Consider the following 24,174-nt stretch of genomic DNA (forward strand, 5'->3'; position numbering starts at 1 on the left):
GGCTGGGTCACTGTCCTCGGGGCTGTCTCACTGTCCTCGGGGCTGGGTCACTGTTCTCGGGGCTGGGTCACTGTCCTCGGGGCTGCCTCACTGTCCTCGGGGCTGGGTCACTGTCCTCGGGGCTGGGTCACTGTCCTCGGGGCTGCCTCACTGTCCTCGGGGCTGGGTCACTGTCCTCGGGGCTGGGTCACTGTCCTCGGGGCTGGGTCACTGTCCTCGGGGCTGGGGTCACTGTCCTCGGGGCTGGGTCACTGTCCTCGGGGCTGGGTCACTGTCCTCGGGGCTGGGTCACTGTCCTCGGGGCTGGGTCACTGTCCTCGGGGCTGGGTCACTGTCCTCGGGGCTGGGTCACTGTCCTCGGGGCTGGGTCACTGTCCTCGGGGCTGGGGTCACTGTCCTCGGGGCTGGGTCACTGTCCTCGGGGCTGGGTCACTGTCCTCGGGGCTGGGTCACTGTCCTCGGGGCTGGGGTCACTGTCCTCGGGGCTGGGTCACTGTCCTCGGGGCTGGGTCACTGTCCTCGGGGCTGCCTCACTGTCCTCGGGGTTGCTTCATTGTTCTCGGGGCTGGGTCACTGTCCTCGGGGCTGGGTCACTGTTCTCGGGGCTGGGTCACTGTTCTCGGGGCTGGGTCACTGTCCTCGGGGCTGGGTCACTGTCCTCGGGGCTGGGTCACTGTCCTCGGGCTATGGTGATGGTATACCCACATGATAGTATACCCAGGTGATAGTATATCCAGGTGATAGTATACCCAGGTGATGGTATACCCAGGTGATGGTCAATCGAGGGCTGTTTGCGACTGTGTGTGTGTGCCATGTATAGATATAACAGCTATTTATTGTAAATAAATTATGAGCTAAAAATATGTGGCAATTTATATGATATAGGATATACTCTTATGATATACCAGAGGGGGGGGGGGGGGGGACAGCCGGCGGCGGTAGGATAGTCTGTCTCACCCCTTCCCCCCCCCCCCTATCATCCTACCCGCCTTCTCAGGAAAAATGTTTTATCGCTAAAACTCTATGGGAATGAGACCAAATATTTCACACTTTCCATAAAAATTCCATATATAGTTTTTAATGGCAAAATTTTTCTTAAAGTATTTAACTTAGGCCTACCCTGACCAACCTATGGCCGTCCCATACCCCAGACCATTCCACTTGCAAAGTCGGGTGTGGCTAGCCCCAAGCCTCTGTCCTCCAACCTTTGGACAGACAACCAGGCAGACATTATCTCTTACAGTTTTATAAACTTTTTTAATTTTGTATGATTTTAGACAACTATTAAAATGGTCATAGTACATGCTTGTTTATAGTACACACTTGTTTATAGTACACACTTGTTTATAGTACACACTTGTTTATAGTACACACTTGTTTATAGTACACACTTGTTTATAGTACACACTTGTTTATAGTACACACTTGTTTATAGTACACACTTGTTTATAGTACACACTTGTTTATAGTACACACTTGTTTATAGTACACACTTGTTTATAGTACACACTTGTTTATAGTACACACTTGTTTATAGTACACACTTGTTTATAGTACACACTTGTTTATAGTACACACTTGTTTATAGTACACACTTGTTTATAGTACACACTTGTTTATAGTACACACTTGTTTATAGTACACACTTGTTTATAGTACACACTTGTTTATAGTACACACTTGTTTATAGTACACACTTGTTTATAGTACACACTTGTTTATAGTACACACTTGTTTATAGTACACACTTGTTTATAGTACACACTTGTTTATAGTACACACTTGTTTATAGTACACACTTGTTTATAGTACACACTTGTTTATAGTACACACTTGTTTATAGTACACACTTGTTTATAGTACACACTTGTTTATAGTACACACTTGTTTATAGTACACACTTGTTTATAGTACACACTTGTTTATAGTACACACTTGTTTATAGTACACACTTGTTTATAGTACACACTTGTTTATAGTACACACTTGTTTATAGTACACACTTGTTTATAGTACACACTTGTTTATAGTACACACTTGTTTATAGTACACACTTGTTTATAGTACACACTTGTTTATAGTACACACTTGTTTATAGTACACACTTGTTTATAGTACACACTTGTTTATAGTACACACTTGTTTATAGTACACACTTGTTTATAGTACACACTTGTTTATAGTACACACTTGTTTATAGTACACACTTGTTTATAGTACACACTTGTTTATAGTACACACTTGTTTATAGTACACACTTGTTTATAGTACACACTTGTTTATAGTACACACTTGTTTATAGTACACACTTGTTTATAGTACACACTTGTTTATAGTACACACTTGTTTATAGTACACACTTGTTTATAGTACACACTTGTTTATAGTACACACTTGTTTATAGTACACACTTGTTTATAGTACACACTTGTTTATAGTACACACTTGTTTATAGTACACACTTGTTTATAGTACACACTTGTTTATAGTACACACTTGTTTATAGTACACACTTGTTTATAGTACACACTTGTTTATAGTACACACTTGTTTATAGTACACACTTGTTTATAGTACACACTTGTTTATAGTACACACTTGTTTATAGTACACACTTGTTTATAGTACACACTTGTTTATAGTACACACTTGTTTATAGTACACACTTGTTTATAGTACACACTTGTTTATAGTACACACTTGTTTATAGTACACACTTGTTTATAGTACACACTTGTTTATAGTACACACTTGTTTATAGTACACACTTGTTTATAGTACACACTTGTTTATAGTACACACTTGTTTATAGTACACACTTGTTTATAGTACACACTTGTTTATAGTACACACTTGTTTATAGTACACACTTGTTTATAGTACACACTTGTTTATAGTACACACTTGTTTATAGTACACACTTGTTTATAGTACACACTTGTTTATAGTACACACTTGTTTATAGTACACACTTGTTTATAGTACACACTTGTTTATAGTACACACTTGTTTATAGTACACACTTGTTTATAGTACACACTTGTTTATAGTACACACTTGTTTATAGTACACACTTGTTTATAGTACACACTTGTTTATAGTACACACTTGTTTATAGTACACACTTGTTTATAGTACACACTTGTTTATAGTACACACTTGTTTATAGTACACACTTGTTTATAGTACACACTTGTTTATAGTACACACTTGTTTATAGTACACACTTGTTTATAGTACACACTTGTTTATAGTACACACTTGTTTATAGTACACACTTGTTTATAGTACACACTTGTTTATAGTACACACTTGTTTATAGTACACACTTGTTTATAGTACACACTTGTTTATAGTACACACTTGTTTATAGTACACACTTGTTTATAGTACACACTTGTTTATAGTACACACTTGTTTATAGTACACACTTGTTTATAGTACACACTTGTTTATAGTACACACTTGTTTATAGTACACACTTGTTTATAGTACACACTTGTTTATAGTACACACTTGTTTATAGTACACACTTGTTTATAGTACACACTTGTTATAGTACACACTTGTTTATAGTACACACTTGTTTATAGTACACACTTGTTTATAGTACACACTTGTTTATAGTACACACTTGTTTATAGTACACACTTGTTTATAGTACACACTTGTTTATAGTACACACTTGTTTATAGTACACACTTGTTTATAGTACACACTTGTTTATAGTACACACTTGTTTATAGTACACACTTGTTTATAGTACACACTTGTTTATAGTACACACTTGTTTATAGTACACACTTGTTTATAGTACACACTTGTTTATAGTACACACTTGTTTATAGTACACACTTGTTTATAGTACACACTTGTTTATAGTACACACTTGTTTATAGTACACACTTGTTTATAGTACACACTTGTTTATAGTACACACTTGTTTATAGTACACACTTGTTTATAGTACACACTTGTTTATAGTACACACTTGTTTATAGTACACACTTGTTTATAGTACACACTTGTTTATAGTACACACTTGTTTATAGTACACACTTGTTTATAGTACACACTTGTTTATAGTACACACTTGTTTATAGTACACACTTGTTTATAGTACACACTTGTTTATAGTACACACTTGTTTATAGTACACACTTGTTTATAGTACACACTTGTTTATAGTACACACTTGTTTATAGTACACACTTGTTTATAGTACACACTTGTTATAGTACACACTTGTTTATAGTACACACTTGTTTATAGTACACACTTGTTTATAGTACACACTTGTTTATAGTACACACTTGTTTATAGTACACACTTGTTTATAGTACACACTTGTTTATAGTACACACTTGTTTATAGTACACACTTGTTTATAGTACACACTTGTTTATAGTACACACTTGTTTATAGTACACACTTGTTTATAGTACACACTTGTTTATAGTACACACTTGTTTATAGTACACACTTGTTTATAGTACACACTTGTTTATAGTACACACTTGTTTATAGTACACACTTGTTTATAGTACACACTTGTTTATAGTACACACTTGTTTATAGTACATAATTGCTTCCAGCCAATTGGGCATGTGTTTGCTACTTGGCTACTCGTGTTTGCCAACACGAACCACAACGACAAATGAAGACATCACACATACACATACACATACACATATACATACACACACACACACACACGCCTCGATAATTCCAGTTGTTCAAGTGGATCACTTCTGTTCACTAGCAAGAAATAACGAGTCAATAGAGGCTCAGTGAGAAGGCCTTTAGTGGCTATTAAAACCAATTTGTCTCACCCCCCGTCTGAAACAAGAGCCAATTAGAGGGGTCTGAGGTCCAATAAACTGCTGGGGCGGATTGCCCCCCGGTGTCTCAATAGGTAATGGGTACCAACAGGGAGCCAGTGAGGGTTATACTATGTTAGAGACAGACTCTATAGTCTGTAGAGCCTGAAGAGCTCTATTAAAGAGCATAGTCTGTAGCACAAGGATTCTTCAGTCTAGTTCTCTTGATTTGTCACATGTATAAGAGAGGCCTGGTTATAGAGACCGGGCCGCGGCGACCTTGAACCCCGGAATCACCGCCAGGTATGGTAGGACAATGTACTCACCCAGTTGTGCTTGTGAGGGTTGAGCTCTGGCTCTTTCGGCCCGCCTCTCAACTGTCAATCAACTGATTTTTTTGTTTATGTCAGTTTGCCTGTGTGTGTGAACGTCGAGGACGTCGATTAGACGTTACTCTAGCGTCTTTTGCCCACTGAGGGAGAGAGCGTGAGGGAGGATGGGAGGGAGAATTAGTGGGAAGGAGTGAGTATGGATCCAGGAACCCTTCCATCTAGGACAAAATAAGGGTTAACACTTCAGTAAGGGATAACACTAATAATAAGGGGTAAATGGGGTAATAAGGGCTAATAAAAGGGGTAATAAGGGCTAATAAAAGGGGTAATAAGGGCTAATAAGGGGTAAAATAAGGGATACTAGAAAGTACCCCTTATTTAGGTTATTTGGTGAACCTAAACCACCAAACCAACTTGTCCGTAGCAAACTCTTCATAGCACCACTTTCCTTGTACGTTAGGGGGGACCAAAAGCGTACAAAATATGATGTATATTAGATAAGCAGCCCGTCCTCCAATGGTCTCCCAACGTCAAGAAACGCTCGTACTAAAGAGACCTTATCCTAACCTACCCGAGGTCCCAAAACAGAAAACGGGACAGAATGTCAATTTCGCCAACCGCTACCATTTTCTACCACGACAATGTTTGGTTTTAGTGTAAAGTATACATTAAAAAGCTCAATCCACGCAACCCCAACTAGGTGAGTACAACCAGCTGAGTACACACACACACACACACACACACACACACACACACACACACACACACACACACACACACACACACACACACACACACACAAACACACACGAGTTGAATGTAGTCGAGATAGAGACCTGGCAGTCAACATGCCCCCCTATTCAACATTCGTGCTTAACTCAATATCAAGTGATCATTAACGATTAATTGGCAGTCAGCCTGTTGCCAAACACGGCCATTGGAGACTAATTGGTGATCCTTAAGTTAATTTATAATTGAGTGTTGATACTATCGACTGCATTCACAGTCGCTAGTGCCGATTACCTCCTCCATGTCCCCAACATATTCACAGTCTCAAGGTCCCTACGGCCAATGAAAGCCATTGATATATAATGATGACCTATGTTATTGATTACCTATGTTATAATGATCACCTATCATTATCTACACACTGTTATCACTACACTCTATCACTACACTCTGTTATCACTGAACACGGTTATCACTACAAAGACCTAACTTATGAACAAATGATCAAGAGATAAAAAGTGCGTCATGAGATGCTGATATGATGATATAATGATCACCTGAGATCATATAACAGCATCACTAAACATGTCCAAGACAACACTCTCTTAAAGACAAGATGTTTCTGAGGCAAATGAGGTCAATCTTGATTGATTCTGGGTCACTGAGATCGGAAATTATGTTTAAAAAATTAATTAGTTCAAGTTTTCATTCTGGACGAGTCTTATTAACGCTGTTTTGGGACATTAAAATGGAAATAAGTCTATAGAGGTATGAACACACACAGGGTAGAGGTACACACACAGAGATCACACTAACGTGATGCATCAAATGAACACATCCACAAGGGCTCCCTTTCAAATCCACATTCAGTTTCAACCCTTTTAACCCTGTCGTAGCTCAGTCGATTAAAGCAGTGTGTGGGATGCTCCCGGACGCAGGTTCGAATCCTCGTCACGGCCCTTGTGGATTTGTTCATAGGGTTGAGGTAGTTTTATTCTCACCAAGTTTGATATTGGAAGTGTTTTGCTATCGATGCCACTGGGTTATGCAGCCTATATGTGTGTGTGAAACGTATGATAACATGAAGCAAATTTTTGAGGTGGATAATCTATGATCAACACCAGTGACAGATACGACTTAATAATGGTCCACGACGGACCGAAACGTCGTCGTTTTTTCATTTTGATCATGATGATATGATGTCATGAAGATATGATGTGTTTGGTCATCATATCTTCAGCCACGTGGTTGTGACTCATCGTCTGCATTAGTGTTATACCAGCCCGTCCTCCTAAAGTTTCCCCAACGTGAAGAAAACGGTCACTTAAGTACAGTATCCTCTTTTGAACCTACCAGAGGACCCAAAACAGAAAACGGGACAGTACGTCATTTTCGCCAGCCGCTTCCATTTTCTAGTACGACAATTTTTTGGCCTTAGGTAACGCATACGAGCGAAATGTCACGTTCTTTGTAAGTGGACGGGTTGGTTGCTGTTGTGACAGGTGTGCAGGTTGGGCACACACACACACACACACACACACACACACACTACAGCTGTTGTCTTTGAGAGTGGGAGAGTGGTGCGAGAGCGTCCCATCAGGTCATGGGAACCAAGCACTCTATCACAGGTTTCACCTGGAGTGAAACACGTTCAGCATCCACCACTTCTTGACTAAAGCAAGAGTGTGTTAGTGCTCCCTTTCAAACGATAGCTAATGAGCAATTCGAATGATTATATTTGGATTCAGCTCATTGAAATGCACGATAAACAGCTCTGTTCATCTCAAAAGCAAACCACCTTTTGATGAATTGTTGACGAGTGTAATAAAGCGAACAAAGTGTGATGAAGAGGTGTTTATATGTAGGATTATTTAGGCTCCCTCATCCTCCTCTTCCCCCATGACAACCGCTGCCCTACCTCAGGATGCCACCCACAACAGGTGAATAACTCCCATGTACCTATTTACTATTAGGTAAACAGAGTAATACCAGGGGTAAGGAAACTTACCCAAACGTCTCGCCCTGACCGAGAATCGAACCCGGCTCCATATGTGTAAAATTAAAGTATAATGCAATGTTATAATATGATAATACCTCAAATAAATATCTAACTGCCAACTCGCATCCTGCTGTCCAAGAGTGTCTAATCCCATCCACCTCCAATCCACCAACTCAGTATTTTATAATGTTTATATATATATATATATATATATATATATATATATATATATATATATATATATATATATATATATATATATATATATATATTTATATATATATATATATATATATATATATATATATATATATATATATATATATATATATATATAATATATATTTAAAAAAATAGTTTCACAAAGTTCCATCCTCCCGATGTCAACCACTGAGTACTTTACTAGGTGAGTACTAAAATTAAGTGGATGTCGATGAAAGCGTCTGTCTGTCTGTCTGGATTAAAGGGCTCCACTTGTGCTCGGGAATATTGTGCAGGACATGCGGGGGATAAATATGATGCGTGTGTTTACCAACGGGAAAATTCCCAGGATCATTACTGTAAGTTAATTCCGGATAGAATTATTTACAACTTCATAACTGGAAAAATGACATACGCGTGCGTGCATGCGTGTGTGTTTGTACTCACCTATTTGTGTCTGCAGGATCGAGCATTGACTCTTGGATCCCGCCTTTCGAGCCATCAGTTGTTTACAGCAATGACTCCGGTCCTATTTCCCTATCATATCTAGTTTTAAAATTATGAATAGAGTTTGCTTCCACAACCTGTTCCTTAAGTGCATTCCATTTTTCCACTACTCTCACACTAAAAGAAAACTTCCTAACATCTCTGTGACTCATCTGAGTTTCCAGCTTCCACCCATGTCCCCTCGTTCTGTTAATATTCCGTGTGAACATTTCGTCTATGTCCCCTCTGCCAATTCCCCTGAGTATTTTATACGTTCTTATCATATCCCCCCTCTCCCTTCTTTTTTCTAGTGTCGTTCCTTAGTTCCTTAGTTCCTTAGATAGGTCAGGCGCTCTTCATACCCCATCCCTCGTAACTCTGGGACGAGTCTCGTTGCATACTTCTGAACCTTTTCCAGTTTCCTTATAAGCTTCTTCAGATGGGGACTCCACGATGAGGCGGCATACTCTTAGACTGGCCTCACGTAGGCAGTGTAAAGCGCCCTAAATTCCTCCTTCCTGAAGTTTCTGAATGATGTTCTAACTTTTGAAAGTGTAGAGTACGCTGCTGTCGTTATCCTATTTATATGTGCCTCAGGATAGATTAGGTGTTACGTCCACTCCCAGGTCTCTTTCTCGCGTCGTCACAGGTAGGCAGTTCCCCTTCATTGTGTACTGTCCCTTTGGTCTCCTATCACCTAGTCCCATTGCCATAACTTTACATTTGCTCGTGTTGAACTCCAGTAATCATTTCTCTGCAACCTGTCGAAGTCCTCTTGGAGGATCCTACAATCCTCATCTGTCACAACTCTTCTCATCAACTTTGCATCATCCGCGAACATCGACATGTAGGACTCTACTCCTGTAAACATGTTGTTAACGTATATTAGAAAGAGAATTGATCCCAGCGCCGATCCTTGAGGTACTCCACTCGTTACTGTTCGGCAGTCCGAATTCTCACCCCTTACCGTAACTCTTTGGCTCCTTCCTGTTAGGTAGTTCCTTATCCATGTTAGGGCCTTACCTCCCACCCCCGCCTGCCTCTCGAGTTTGAATAGCAGTCTCATGTGCGGTACTGTATCAAAGGCTTTTTGGCAGTCCAGAAATATGCAGTCTGCCCAACCTTCTCTGTCCTGTCTTATCCTCGTTATTTTATCATAGAATTCCAAAAGGTTTGTTAGGCACGATTTCCCTTTCCAGAACCCATGTTGATGTTTGTTCACAAACCTAACGTTCTCCAGGTGTGCAACCAGTCGTAGCCTAATTATTCTTTCAAGTATTTTACAGGGGATGCTTGTCATTGATACAGGTCTATAGTTAAGTGCCTCCTCCCTATCACCTTTCTTGAAAATTGGTACAACATTTGCCCTCTTCCAGCAATTGGGCAATTCTCCCGACATAAGTGATTCATTAAAGATCCTTGCCAGAGGCACGCTGAGGGCCTGCGCTGCCTCTTTTAGTATCCACTGTGTGTGTGTGTGTGTGTGTGTGTGTGTGTGTGTGTGTGTGTGTGTGTGTGTGTGTGTTATATAAACAGTCTATTAAAACTATAGAGCATCTGAAAAGGTGACTTGACTAAAGTATTATAAGTGACAAGTACCTTTTTTCTCCTCTCTCTCTCTCTCTCTCTCTCTCTCTCTCTCTCTCTCTCTCTCTCTCTCTCTCTCTCTCTCTCTCTCTCTCTCTCTCTCTCTCTCTCTCTCTCTCCTTTTCCATCATTGTTTACAAACTCGGCCAGAGCGTACAAGAGGCTCGGCCAAGACACTGCGGGCCGAGGACCTGCGGAGAGCCGTTGAATGTCTCCCGAAGGTCCTCTTGTGGGGCCAAGGGAATAAGACAATGTTTTACAGCCTCTAGGGCTCAGATCCTCAGGGCTTTCTGACCAAACGGCGCCTTTTATTTCCCTCCTGTCTGGCTCTCCACGGAGGAGGGGAGAGGGGGGAAAAATGGCTCACAGATTTGTTTGTGTGTACCTGAAACCATAGTTGAATTTGGTTTGATTTTGCGGCTTTACTTATATCTCACTCCTGTGGTGTTTGTTCAGTTGTTAATCAGTTAAGTCGCGTTAGATGGCTTGATTGACTATCGCTTGATCTACCTCAATCCTCCTCCTGGAATATATTGATTGTTGTTACTTAGACTTAAGATCAGACTCTTCCTTCCCTCGCAGACGTGGCTTCCCCTTGCTTGCAGAACACTTCGGCTTTCCTTTACCTTTCTCTATTATTGCCTGCAGCAGGAAGCAAACAAGCAATTCGGTAATTAAGCCATGTTACAGGAAATTTATGACGCTTCCGATACAACTATTCAACTCGAGAGACCACAATGAATGTAGCGTTTGGATATTGTTTCCGGTAACTGAAAATATCTAGCATTTTTGTTTATATACGACTTCAAGGATTTAACTAATATTCATGGTAATAACAGGGGAATATTAACAAGCAGCCCCTTATGTTAAGATAGGGGTAATATTAACATGGCAACCCTGTTGTTTTCAGTTCTATAAAGAGTCTAACTGTTTGGTCGTTCCGGGTGGATTTCCTCGTTCGATTGTGTGTTAATGGTGGTATTGTGGCCTAAATAGTTAGTCTTAATATTTACCTGAGGACCACCATCTCTGGTGGCCTCGACAGGGAGGGGGGAGGGGGGGACAGGAAGCCCGAGACGTGTTAAAAAAACCACTCTTCTGTTCCTGGGAGTTGTATCCAGCTGGATTATTAAAAAAGTATTGTTGCTGTGTTAAAAATGTATAAGGGTTTGAGCGTTCGATTTTCACTCACAAGACGATCTTGGCTTAGGTGTATGTAGTATGATCTCGCCATACATGCCAGCTAGTGTATGACTGCATGCCAGGTATATGTGTGTGTAGGGACGCGGTCCTCACAACCATCTAGGAGAACCAGTCCTCCTGATAGTACGTCTCATTATGACGTATACTCTACGTAAGTCCAAACATCGTCGTACTGGAAAATGGCAGCGACTCGCGAAATTGACATACTGAACCGTTTTCATTTTTGGGTCCTCTGATAGGTCAGGATAAGGGCACCACTTTAGTACGACAGTTTCTCGACGATGGGGAACCTTAGGAGGACGGGCTGTAGCGAGACGGGATCTCAACGTGTCTCAAGTCTCGTGAATAGACTATGATTATTCTATGAACAAATTAAGATAATGGTAAAAAAAACTTGCTTTCCCTCTTGTCTCGGAGAAAATGAAGTTTTTTTTCCATGCAATAAATATTTAAACAGTGCTTCATTCTTGCTTCATTCATGCTTCATTCATGCTTCTCAGGCATTTTCATTTTCTTTTTGTTACAGGGCCGTTTTTTTTTTTACCCCAAACTTATTTATTTCCAAAATTGTCCTTCAGAGTGTTGTAGTGAACCACTCCAGAAAACTTTTCATCTTGGGCGCGAGGACCTGCGGGTGACAGTGTTGGCAGGGAAATATGTTTGGAGGTATTACTGTGACCGTCAGGAAAATTGGTGAGTTAATCAGCCTTGTGGTCAGCTCAGAGGTCACAGCCGCCGGTTAGGTCAGGGGTCACTATCAAGGGAGGAGGCTCTAGTGACCTCTCATCATGATAGCAACCTTTCAAACTGACGCGGAGTATATCAAACAGCTGGAGTAGAAAATATAAAGGCGAAGTATTTATCAATGTGTTCAAACGTAAACTGCCGAATGGCGAGTATGTAAACCGTGAATGGCTACTTTATTGATCATCCCAAGGTCGTTTGTACTGCTTTATGTGTCGTATCTTATCTACGAAAGAATCTCCCTTTGCTACATTGGGGTTCAATGACTTGAAGTACAGCTATGTACAAAGTACAGCAGTGTTGTCTACAGACTGTCACATTCTTTGACTTTGTTCGTCATTTGCTTCACCATTTGCTGGTTCTACTCATCGCTGGAATGTATTGACATCATCTTTAGGAAAAGATTTTGTGATCAAGCGTCTGTCTGACACGCGGTGATCAGCACATGTTGATGTTGTTCATGCTCTGTATTGGGGGGGGGGGAAGTTTCGAGAAAATAAAACATGAACTGGATTCTCCATCAGCTGACAATGGACAGCAAGAGAATACAAGGCGAGAGGCAGAAGGATTGAGCAAAAAAAAAAAAAAAAAAAATGAAAAACCTGGAAAATTTCAGGAAACTAGAGACAAATTTAGTGAATATGAATTCAAAGCCAAGAATATGTGTCTAGATGCAGATTACAGTAATGGAAAAAAACGGAAACGAAAACGAAGTATGTGTCTTAGTAGATATGATGGATCAACAGAAGAGGTACCGCTCGTTAAAACCAAAAAAATTCTGCCTATCCTTCTGTTGTAGTACTTACAGTAACGATGAGAACCATAGTATAAATATCGACGTACAACGAAATTGGAAAGTAGAAATCGGCACTATTGAATTTCCCGGAAAACTGGAAAACTATTTTTTACTTGTGTTGCAAAGACAAACTAAACCTAACCTAACCTTCCTAGGCCTAATACACAATATCTGAGGCCTAATATAGTACATATGTGTACTATACTAGGCCTAGGAAAATTTAAGTTTGTTTTTTAGCTTCATTTTTTTATAAAAGAATTCCTTACTAGTCAGTATACTACTATATAAAAGCTAAGTACGTACGAATTCGAGACTGTTGACGACCGTCAGAATAGGATCAGAATCTAAACAGTAAGATGGGTTGTAAAATTCAAGGTGCAAACTATCCTCCCTATTATGAACACTCTAATCTTTGAACTGACAAAACGTGCAGAGGCTTATTCACAGATTGTAAATATCTTTACTTTCTTCAGTGAGTTGAAAACCATTGCTTCTGATGTACTAAAGAAAAAGTGTGAACATCTGGCTAATGCGTATCACAAAGGCTTGAATTATAATGATCTTTTAATTAAATGAATGTGAGCATCTCAAACACTACATGGCTCTTGATGACAATTGTGAGACTCTCCCGGCACTGTACACACAAAATAATTGGGACAATTATTTCTCCTAAGGTTCTCCTAACCCAGCTCTTCTAACCCAGCTCTATCGACTTGAGAATGGTCCAGGACGGACCGAAACGTCGTCGTCCCTTCACCTTCTAGTGTGTGATCTGGTCAATTTACTTTAGCCACGTTATTGTGACTCATCGCCTGTAATTGGGACAATTTGAAATCTGTATTCCCGAATGTTGACATTTCACTCAGAGTGTTCATGTGAATGATGTTGACCAACTGTATAGGAGAACGTTCTTTTTCAAGACTGGAACTTATACAAAATCTGTTTCGTAGCAGAATGGGGCAGAATCGTTTGATCTGGCTTTCACTCATGTTCATGGAAAATGACATCCTGAAGACCGTTGTCTTCCAGCCAATAATAAAGCAATTCACTGAAAAGAAATGCCCCCAGATGCTTGTTATAATAGGAAGTTCGTAGTAATTTCACACTGTGGCATCTAATCTGTGTAGCTTACCGAGTATAATTGTGTATTTCAAGTCTTGTGTATTGTTCAAATGTTTATCACGTGGATTAGTTACTGCTCTACAGCATGTTGTTAATGTTTTAACATAAGTTTTGTTCAAGTAACAATAAAATAAATATATGTTTAATGTTATCAACCATTTACTAGTTATTCCTGTGACTGGTTATCGTAGGGGGCCCCCAGCACACTGGTTGGTTAAGGGGCCCATTAGGTTGTTAAGACGGCCCTGGCCCAGGGGCCAATAAGGCTGTTAAGACATACTCATAATAGCAGAAGAAACTGTCTTTATCACCAACTTGAGAAAATTAACAAAAAAATGTCTACCAGCTTTGATTCAGACATTGAATTATTTAAAATTTACGCCTCTAGGGGTCAGCAGAGGTTCATGTGCTTAGGAAACGATTAACGCGTAGAAATTTGACGCTTGTGAAATCGTAAGAACGTTCTGGAATCTTATCAATCAGAAAGAAAATCTCAAGTTATTTCCACGTGATTTAGTGCTATAGTGTCAGAAACAATCATATAAATAATTCAAGGTTATATTTCGTAAATATCAAGAAGAGTTCAAATATTCATAAAAATGGCCAGATTTCATCGATTTTCCTTTGTTACCTTATGTACTAATGAATATATACAGAGTTGTGTATACTCTGCTCCTTCGTGTATATATATATACTCAGATTTTTAGCCCTGGATTATGTCTAGGATTAAAGTATACTTGCCGGTTGGTCAATAAGCTGTTGTGGTGACCTTAACAACCCTCCAGGAGGTTGATGACAAGTTTAAGGTCCACCACCAAATCAGGTCGTAGTGTGGTCCCATCTCTTCGAATTATACAGGACCCCAAACTTATTTTTTGCAGGGTAGTCGTTCGATCACCAATGGTCCCATTGGCAAGGCACCGTTCCTTCACCCTGTCTTTCTATCCCAGCTCCTTGTCCTCCTCTCCTAGCTCCTTGTACTCCTATCCCAGCTCCTTGCTCTCCTAACCCAGCTCCTTGTCCTCCTCTCCTGGCTCCTTGTACTCCTATCCCAGCTCCTTGCTCTCCTAACCCAGCTCCTTGTCCTCCTATCCATTCCAAGCACTTGATAGATAAACCTGGCTGATTGATTGCTTGATAAAGATTAAGCCACCCAAGAGGTGGCACGGGCATGAATAGCCCGTAAACAAAAAAACCTGGCTCAGCGCTTTCTCCTCTTACGAGCTATTCATGCCCGTGCCACCTCTAGGGTGGCTTAATCTTCATCAATCAATCAATCTTTCTCCTGATAATCACCTAGCCTCGTATTAATACCTGCACAGGTAAAGCAATTAATAACTATGCAATATTGCTGCCATGTTGCTAGCTCTCTTCCCTTACAATGAATATCGGCAGGAAAACTCGGAAATTTCGGTTTATTAAAATATTCAGAACAGCAACTCGATGAATGTTGCAGCGATAACTGTTGCTGGAACAAATTGCTATCCTGTGAAATTGAAGGAACTGTCGCTGCTCTTCAACTAATCTCCGCAACTGGTGTTATCGGAGAGAGAGAGAGAGAGAGAGAGAGAGAGAGAGAGAGAGAGAGAGACAGAGAGAGAGAGAGAGAGACAGAGACAGAGACAGAGACAGAGAGAGAGAGAGAGAGAGAGAGAGAGAGAGAGAGAGAGAGAGAGAGAGAGAGAGAGAGAGAGAGAGAAACTCCCCCAAAGGAAGAAGCAAAAAATTCCCTTGCTAGTTTTTCCCTCCCTTTCTTGTGTGTAAAGGCAGACGCCAAGTTGGTAGGGAAACGGTTTTCCAATTCTCTTAGACTACTGAATACTGTTGCCTGACCACCATGACCCCCCCCCGCACCCCCATCTATTGGGAGACTATAGGCTACACCCGCCTCTATAATAGAGCCTTTCTCAACCCTCTGTAGAGGTTGACTCTATGTGGGAGGCTTCGAGCAGCCTGGCTGGCCTCTTGTGAAGGGTGACGCCACAAGAGGCTCTATAGGGCACTGAAAAGTCAAATTTTCACAGTTTTGGGTGAACTCTGTTCCTGTTTTCCTTCTCTATGCTCCTGTTGTCCACACACCATGTTCCTGTTGTCCCCACTCTATGCTCCCGTTGTCCCCACACCATGCTCCTGTTGTCCACACACCATGTTCCTGTTGTCCCCACTCTATGCTCCCGTTGTCCCCACACCATGCTCCTGTTGTCCCCACACCATGTTCCTGTTGTCCCCCTCTCTATGCTCCTGTTGTCCCCACACCATGCTCCTGTTGTCCCCACTCCATGTTCCTGTTGTCCCCACACCATGCTCCTGTTGTCCCCCACTCCATGCTCCTGTTGTCCCCCACTCCATGCTCCTGTTGTCCCCCACTCCATGCTCCTAAGAACATAAGAACATAAGAACAAAGGTAACTGCAGAAGGCCTATTGGCCCATACGAGGCAGCTCCTATTCTATAACCACCCAATCCCACTCATATACTTGTCCAACCCGTGCTTGAAACAATCGAGGGACCCCACCTCCACAATGTTACGCGGCAATTGGTTCCACAAATCAACAACCCTGTTACTGAACCAGTATTTACCCAAGTCTTTCCTAAATCTAAACTTATCCAATTTATACCCATTGTTTCGTGTTCTGTCCTGTGTTGATACTTTTAATACCCTATTAATATCCCCCCGGTTATGTCCATTCATCCACTTGTAAACCTCTATCATGTCACCCCTAACTCTTCGCCTTTCCAGTGAATGCAACTTAAGCTTTGTTAATCTTTCTTCATATGAAAGATTTCTAATTTGGGGAATTAACTTAGTCATCCTACGCTGGACACGTTCAAGTGAATTTATATCCATTCTATAATATGGCGACCAAAACTGAACTGCATAATCTAAATGGGGCCTAACTAGAGCAAGATATAGCTTGAGAACCACACCAGGTGTCTTGTTACTAACGCTGCGATTAATAAATCCAAGTGTCCGATTTGCCTTATTACGAACATTTATGCATTGATCCTTTTGTTTTAAATTCTTACTAATCATAACTCCCAGATCCCTTTCGCAATCCGACTTCGCAATCACAACACCATCTAGCTCGTATCTTGTAACTCTATCATCATTACCTAACCTCAGAACTTTACATTTATCAGCATTAAACTGCATCTGCCAATCCTTTGACCATTTCAAAACCCTATCTAGATCAACTTGAAGTGATAGTGAGTCCTCCTCCGAATTAATTTCCCTACCGATTTTCGTATCATCGGCAAATTTGCAAATGTTGCTACTCAAACCTGAATCTAAATCATTTATATATATTATAAACAACAGAGGTCCCAGGACAGAGCCTGGGGTCCCCCACTCCATGCTCCTGTTGTCCCCACTCCATGCTCCTGTTGTCCCCCACTCCATGCTCCTGTTGTCCCCACTCCATGCTCCTGTTGTCCCTCTCTATGCTCCTGTTGTCCCCACTCCATGCTCCCGTTGTTCCCACACCATGCTCCTGTTGTCCCACTCCACGCTCCCGTTGTCCCCACACCATGCTCCTGTTGTCCCCACACCATGCTCCTGTTGTTCCCACACCATGCTCCTGTCGTTCCCACACCATGCTCCTGTTGTCCCTCTCTATGCTCCCGTTGTCCCCATTCCATGCTCCTGTTGTCCCCACTCCACGCTCCCGTTGTCCCCACTCCACGCTCCCGTTGTCCCCACACCATGCTCCCATTGTCCCCACACCATGCTCCTGTTGTCTCCACACCATGCTCCTGTTGTCCCCACACCATGCTCCTGTTGTCTCCACACCATGTTCCTGTTGTCTCCACACCATGCTCCTGTTGTCCCCACACCATGCTCCTGTTGTCCCCACACCATGCTCCTGTTGTCACCACACCATGCTCCTGTTGTCCCCACACCATGCTCCTGTTGTCCCCACACCATGCTCCTGTTGTCCACACACCATGCTCCTGTTGTCTCCACACCATGTTCCTGTTGTCTCCACACCATGCTCCTGTTGTCCCCACACCATGCTCCTGTTGTCCCCACACCATGCTCCTGTTGTCCCCACACCATGCTCCTGTTGTCCCCACACCATGCTCCTGTTGTCCCCACACCATGCTCCTGTTGTCCCCACACCATGCTCCTGTTGTCCACACACCATGCTCCTGTTGTCCCCACACCATGCTCCTGTTGTCCCCACACCATGCTCCCGTTGTCCCCACTCCACGCTCCCGTTGTCCCCACACCATGCTCCCATTGTCCCCACACCATGCTCCTGTTGTCTCCACACCATGCTCCTGTTGTCCCCACACCATGCTCCTGTTGTCTCCACACCATGTTCCTGTTGTCTCCACACCATGCTCCTGTTGTCCCCACACCATGCTCCTGTTGTCCCCACACCATGCTCCTGTTGTCCCCACACCATGCTCCTGTTGTCCCCACACCATGCTCCTGTTGTCCCCACACCATGCTCCTGTTGTCCACACACCATGCTCCTGTTGTCCCCACACCATGCTCCTGTTGTCCCCACACCATGCTCCTGTTGTCCCCACACCATGCTCCTGTTGTCCACACACCATGCTCCTGTTGTCCCCACACCATGCTCCTGTTGTCCCCACACCATGCTCCTGTTGTCCCCACACCATGCTCCTGTTGTCCACACACCATGCTCCTGTTGTCCCCACATCATGCTCCTGTTGTCCCCACATCATGCTCCTGTTGTCCCCACTCTATGCCCCCTGTTGTCCCCACACCATGCTCCTGTTGTCCCCACATCATGCTCCTGTTGTCCCCACATCATGCTCCTGTTGTCCCCACTCTATGCCCCCTGTTGTCCCCACTCCATGCTCCTGTTGTCCCCACTCCATGCTCCTGTTGTCCCCACTCCATGCTCCTGTTGTCCACACACCATGCTCCTGTTGTCCACACACCATGCTCCTGTTGTCCACACACCATGCTCCTGTTGTCCCCACACCATGCTCCTGTTGTCCCCACACCATGCTCCTGTTGTCCCCACACCATGCTCCTGTTGTCCACACACCATGCTCCTGTTGTCCCCACTCTATGCTCCTGTTGTCCCCACTCTATACTCCTGTTGTCCCCACACCATGCTCCTGTTGTCCCCAAACCATGCTCCTGTTGTCCCCACACCATGCTCCTGTTGTCCCCAAACCATGCTCCTGTTGTCCACACACCATGCTCCTGTTGTCCCCACTCTATGCTCCTGTTGTCCCCACACCATGCTCCTGTTGTCCCCACACCATGCTCCTGTTGTCCCCACACCATGCTCCTGTTGTCCTCACAACAGTAGTGGAAAGTACGCCAACTCGCTACAATTTTCCTTTTTGCCTGCAGCGAATTGGCGTATGGGTATTTTCTTAGTTTCATATCATTTATCAATCTCTCCCTTGTATCATATATTATTTTCCAAAAATTTGAATTAAAAGGTGGCCACCTAGTTCCTGCCATTTCGCTCAAGGGGATTAAAAGGCCGGCTCCTGGCGTACCCAAATTCTGTTACCCCAGTGACCCATGCACAGGCATCGCTAATGGTCAATGACGCTGAAATAGCATATTTAAACCCATTTTCCTAAATGTTTCCCATTTTCAAAGTTCATTTTATAGATAAGATCGCATATTAAACATAAGAAATGAAATTGCACAAGGCCTTTGCCGGATCTCCTATTAATTTCCAATCTATGTCAACCAAAACATCAACCAACGCTATTAGATAAAGTGCAGTAAACCTATTCCCAATTATTACCCCTTTCCTCTCCATTTATACATTCAGTCACGCCACTCTCCTGTCAATATTCAGTAGGACCTATTAGCTCACCTTACTTATATTTAAAGTGTCCAGCCAAGGAGAGTTTATTGAGCATAGAAATTGATGAAATCCACTATCTCTTATTCGTATGAAACAAAGGGGAGCAATACATAGTATGAACTATCATGTATCTTAAGAGTTCACCCCTGTTACCTGTATTTACCCAGGTCATTTTTTTTCCTAAATATAAAAACTTATCCAATTTATACCCATTGTTTCGTGTTCTGTCTCGTGTCTATAGTATTAATAGTCTATTAATATCCCTCTTTATCATGTCCATTCAGTCGCACCTCTATCGTATCACCTCTATTTCTTCTTCACGTTTCTATAGAATGTAATGTAAGCTTTGTCAATCTTTCTTCAAAAGTTGTTTATTGAGCATAGGGAGACTTCAACAGGGATTTCAGTAGTATTCCAAGTGCATGTGAATATGCAATTTAAAAAAAAACAGGCTACACCAACACTCGGACATTTTTATTTAATTCCTCGTTCACTGCTAGTGCGGTGCACGTCTCACATTCGCTCAAAAACAAGTCCCCCACACCTTACTGCAGCATATGACAAATCAAAATACTCATTCGGTGTACATATATATGAACTACAATGAGTAAAAGCAAGCCTTTCATGTTTTTTAAATGAGGCCGTCTGCAGTTATCTTCATTCTAAGGTCTTCATCCCTAATGCGGTGCGATGCACCAATGAGTGCAAAGCTTTTAGTACATGCGGTTCCTAGGAGGTTCACACATTAGTGCAATCTCTTAATCGCTCTCAATACCTCAACTGTACTCAGTGCTTCATCAAAGACGATATTTGGATATCTTTGCTCGTATTTTCTGTTATTCAATTCATGAGCCCTAACAAACCTAACCTAACCTATTATAAAACAATCAAATACATTCTACAAACTCGTTGTTGTTTAGCGACGTCACAAAAAGCGACCTCAGTATAGGGATAGAGTATTAGCTCCCATTAGCATATAAGTGTTAAAGGCACCACTGCAACCTGGCATTTCAACTGTGTGTGATGTCGCCAGATGGGCAATGCGACGTTGGCGTCCTTCTTGCATATATATATACTGTATTTGATGTTAATATTCAAATGGCTGGACTATCCATCCCAACCTAATCGGAGGTTTGAGAATATACATTGTATAGGTTTTATTATTTTATTGGTAATAAAAGATTACATTATGGTCTTAACAAAAAAATTACAATGTGGAACAAGCATAATATTTCAGATGTCCGTCATGGCAATCCTGGTAATTTTTGTGAGGGAGGCCAGTTCCTCTGCCACCTTAAATCTGGGAAAATCCTAAACTGCAACAGCGATTATTTATTACTGTAGATAAATTATGCACTATAACCCACAGCCGGCTGGCATCCATCTAGCAACTCAGCATTCTTAACCTGTAATCATATGTTAGGCATCTGCGATTGTAATCATTTCAAAAATACCTATATTCATATGTTAGCCATCTGCAACTGCAAACATTTATTATGCGGTGTTAAGTTTAAAACTAAAATAGATGCCCAAATGTCGCAACGCAGTTCATCCATCTAGCAACTCGGGCTGGATCCTAGCCACTATATTCATAGGCTAATCATTTCTACACCTCAAAAATCCTAACCGCCCTGGACCTAACCTCCCTTTATCTAACTTCAAATTTATCGTATTTATGGGGGGAAAAGTGTTGTTTGTGCATCAACCCAATCGCCCTGGACTTAACCTCCCTTTATCTAACTTCAAATTTATCGTATTTATGGGGGAAAGTGTTGTTTGTGCATCAACCCAACTGCCCTGGACCTAACCTCCAATGCGTGGATCTTGATTCAATATTGCATCATATTTTTAGCCATGTTTGTTGTTTTTCACATCAATACAACCATCCCCAACCTAACCTCTATTATCTGGGGGTGGGGGGGGGGGTTGGAAAATATGTTAATAATGGGAATTCTTTCTACATAAGTTGAACTTAACCATCCTTAACCTAACCTGAGTAAGAAAAGGTTATGAATCACTAAAACTATATAATTACCAATACTCAATTTTCCTTATCCTAAACCATAACTAGGGGGTTTAGACCCCCCTAACCTCGAAATTATACAATATATTTAAGGTAGGAGTATATTTTCACATATTAACCTATCATATCCATAATTCACCTCCTATAATTTTTAATTACCCTATACTATAATTTCTTTGTAAAGGGGGAAGGTCGTCTAAACCCCCCAAGTTATAGTTTAGGATACGGAAAATTGGGTAATGGTATTTGTATAGTTTAGTGATTCATAACCTCGGGGAAAATTTGATTTGGGGAAAATATGACCCATCGCCGTTTTCAGCAATTGGCATATTTTCGGTATAAAAAGTCGTAATTTAAAAATGCTAAAAGGTGCAGAGAGCCAGAATTCGTCTCAAAAATGACGATCTGGAGTCAAATTTCCGTCATTTCACGTATTTTGAAAACTGCATGGGGGTTCTCCAAATTATGACCAATCACCGTTTTCAGTAATTGGCATATTTTTAGTTAAAAATTCGTAATTTGAAAATGCAAATAGGTGCATAGAGCCAGAATTAGGCTAAAAAATGACGGTCAGGAGTCAAATTTCCGACATTTCACATATTTTGAAAACTGCAGGGGAGTTTGGGCAAAATATGATCAATCGCCGTTTTCAGTAATTGGCATATTTTCAGTTAAAAATTCGTAATTTGAAAATGCAAATAGGTGCAGAGAGCCAAAATTCGGTTTAAAAATGACGCTAAGGAGTCAAATTTCCAACATTTCTCATATTTTGAAAACTGCAGGGGGGTTTGGGCAAAATATGACCAATCGCCGTTTTCAGTAATTGGTATATTTTCGGTATAAAAATTCGTAATTTGAAAATGCAAATAGGTGCAGAGAGCCAGAATTCGGCTAAAAAATGACGCTCAGGAGTCAATTTTCCGACATTTCACATATTATGAAAACTGCAGGGGGGGTTTGGGCAAAATATGACCCATCGCCGTTTTCAGTAATTGGCATATTTTCGGTATAAAAATTCGTAATTTGAAAATGCAAATAGGTGCAGAGAGCCAGAATTCGGCTAAAAAATGACGCTCAGGAGTCAATTTTCCGACATTTCACATATTTTGAAAACTGCAGGGGAGTTTGGGCAAAATATGACCCATCGCCGTTTTCAGGAATTGGCATATTTTCGGTATAAAAAATCGTAATTTGAAAATGCAAATAGGTGCAGAGAGCCAGAATTCGGCTCAAAAATGATGATCAGGATTCAAATTTCCGACATTTTACATATTTTGAAAACTGCAGGGGGGTTTGGGCAAAATATGACCCATCGCCGTTTTCAGTAGTTGGCATATTTTCGGTATAAAAAGTCGTAATTTGAAAATGTAAATAGGTGCAGAGAGCCAGAATTTGGCTAAATAATGACGATCAGGAGTCAAATTTCCGACATTTCCCATATTTTGAAAACTGCAGGGGGATTTGGGCAAAATATGACCCATCGCCGTTTTCAGTAATTGGCAAATTTTCGGCATAAAAATTCGTAATTTGAATATGCAAATAGGTGCAGAGAGCCAGAATTCGGCTCAAAAATGACGCTCAGGAGTCAAATTTTTGACATTTCACATATTTTGAAAACTGCAGGGGGGGTTTGGGCAAAATATGACCAATCGCCGTTTTGAGTAATTGGCATATTTTCAGTTAAAAATTCGTAATTTGAAAATGCAAATAGGTGCAGAGAGCCAAAATTCGCTCTCATTCGCAAAACTCATTCTAAGCCTGCCTGTTGCTGATTGGCTGGTGTCTCGCCGCACCTGCACTCACGCCACCACAAGAGTCGACGAATCAATAGCCGACTCCTCAGAATATCTCTGTGCTCCTTGGAGTTGACATCTCTCACTAGTAGACTAAGCCTTGGCTGTCGTGTACTAAGGGAGTATTAGGTTTTTGGTTTTTGGTTTTTGGCCGCTAGCGGTCAAATCGACCGATTTTCGCCGCTAGCGCCCAAAAAAGGGGCTATTTTCGCCGCTAGCGGCCAAAAATCGGGCGATTTTCGCCGCTAGCAGCCAAGAATCGCGCGATTTTCGCCGCTAGCGGCCAAAAATCGTGCGAATTTCGTTGCTAGCGGCCAAAAATCGCGCGATTTTCGCCGCTAGCGGCCAAAAATCGTGCGAATTTCGTCGCTAGCGGCCAAAAATCGGGCGAATTTCGCCGCTAGCGGCGAAAATCGCGCGATTTTTGGCCGGTAGCGGCGAAAATCGCGCGATTTTTTCCAGCCAGCTGCGAAAATCGCACGGTTTTTGGACGCTAGCGGCGAAATTCGCACGATTTTTGGCCACTAGCG

The sequence above is a fragment of the Procambarus clarkii genome, chromosome 45, assembly GCF_040958095.1.
Source record: "Procambarus clarkii isolate CNS0578487 chromosome 45, FALCON_Pclarkii_2.0, whole genome shotgun sequence".
NCBI classification, from domain to species: Eukaryota; Metazoa; Arthropoda; class Malacostraca; order Decapoda; family Cambaridae; genus Procambarus; species Procambarus clarkii.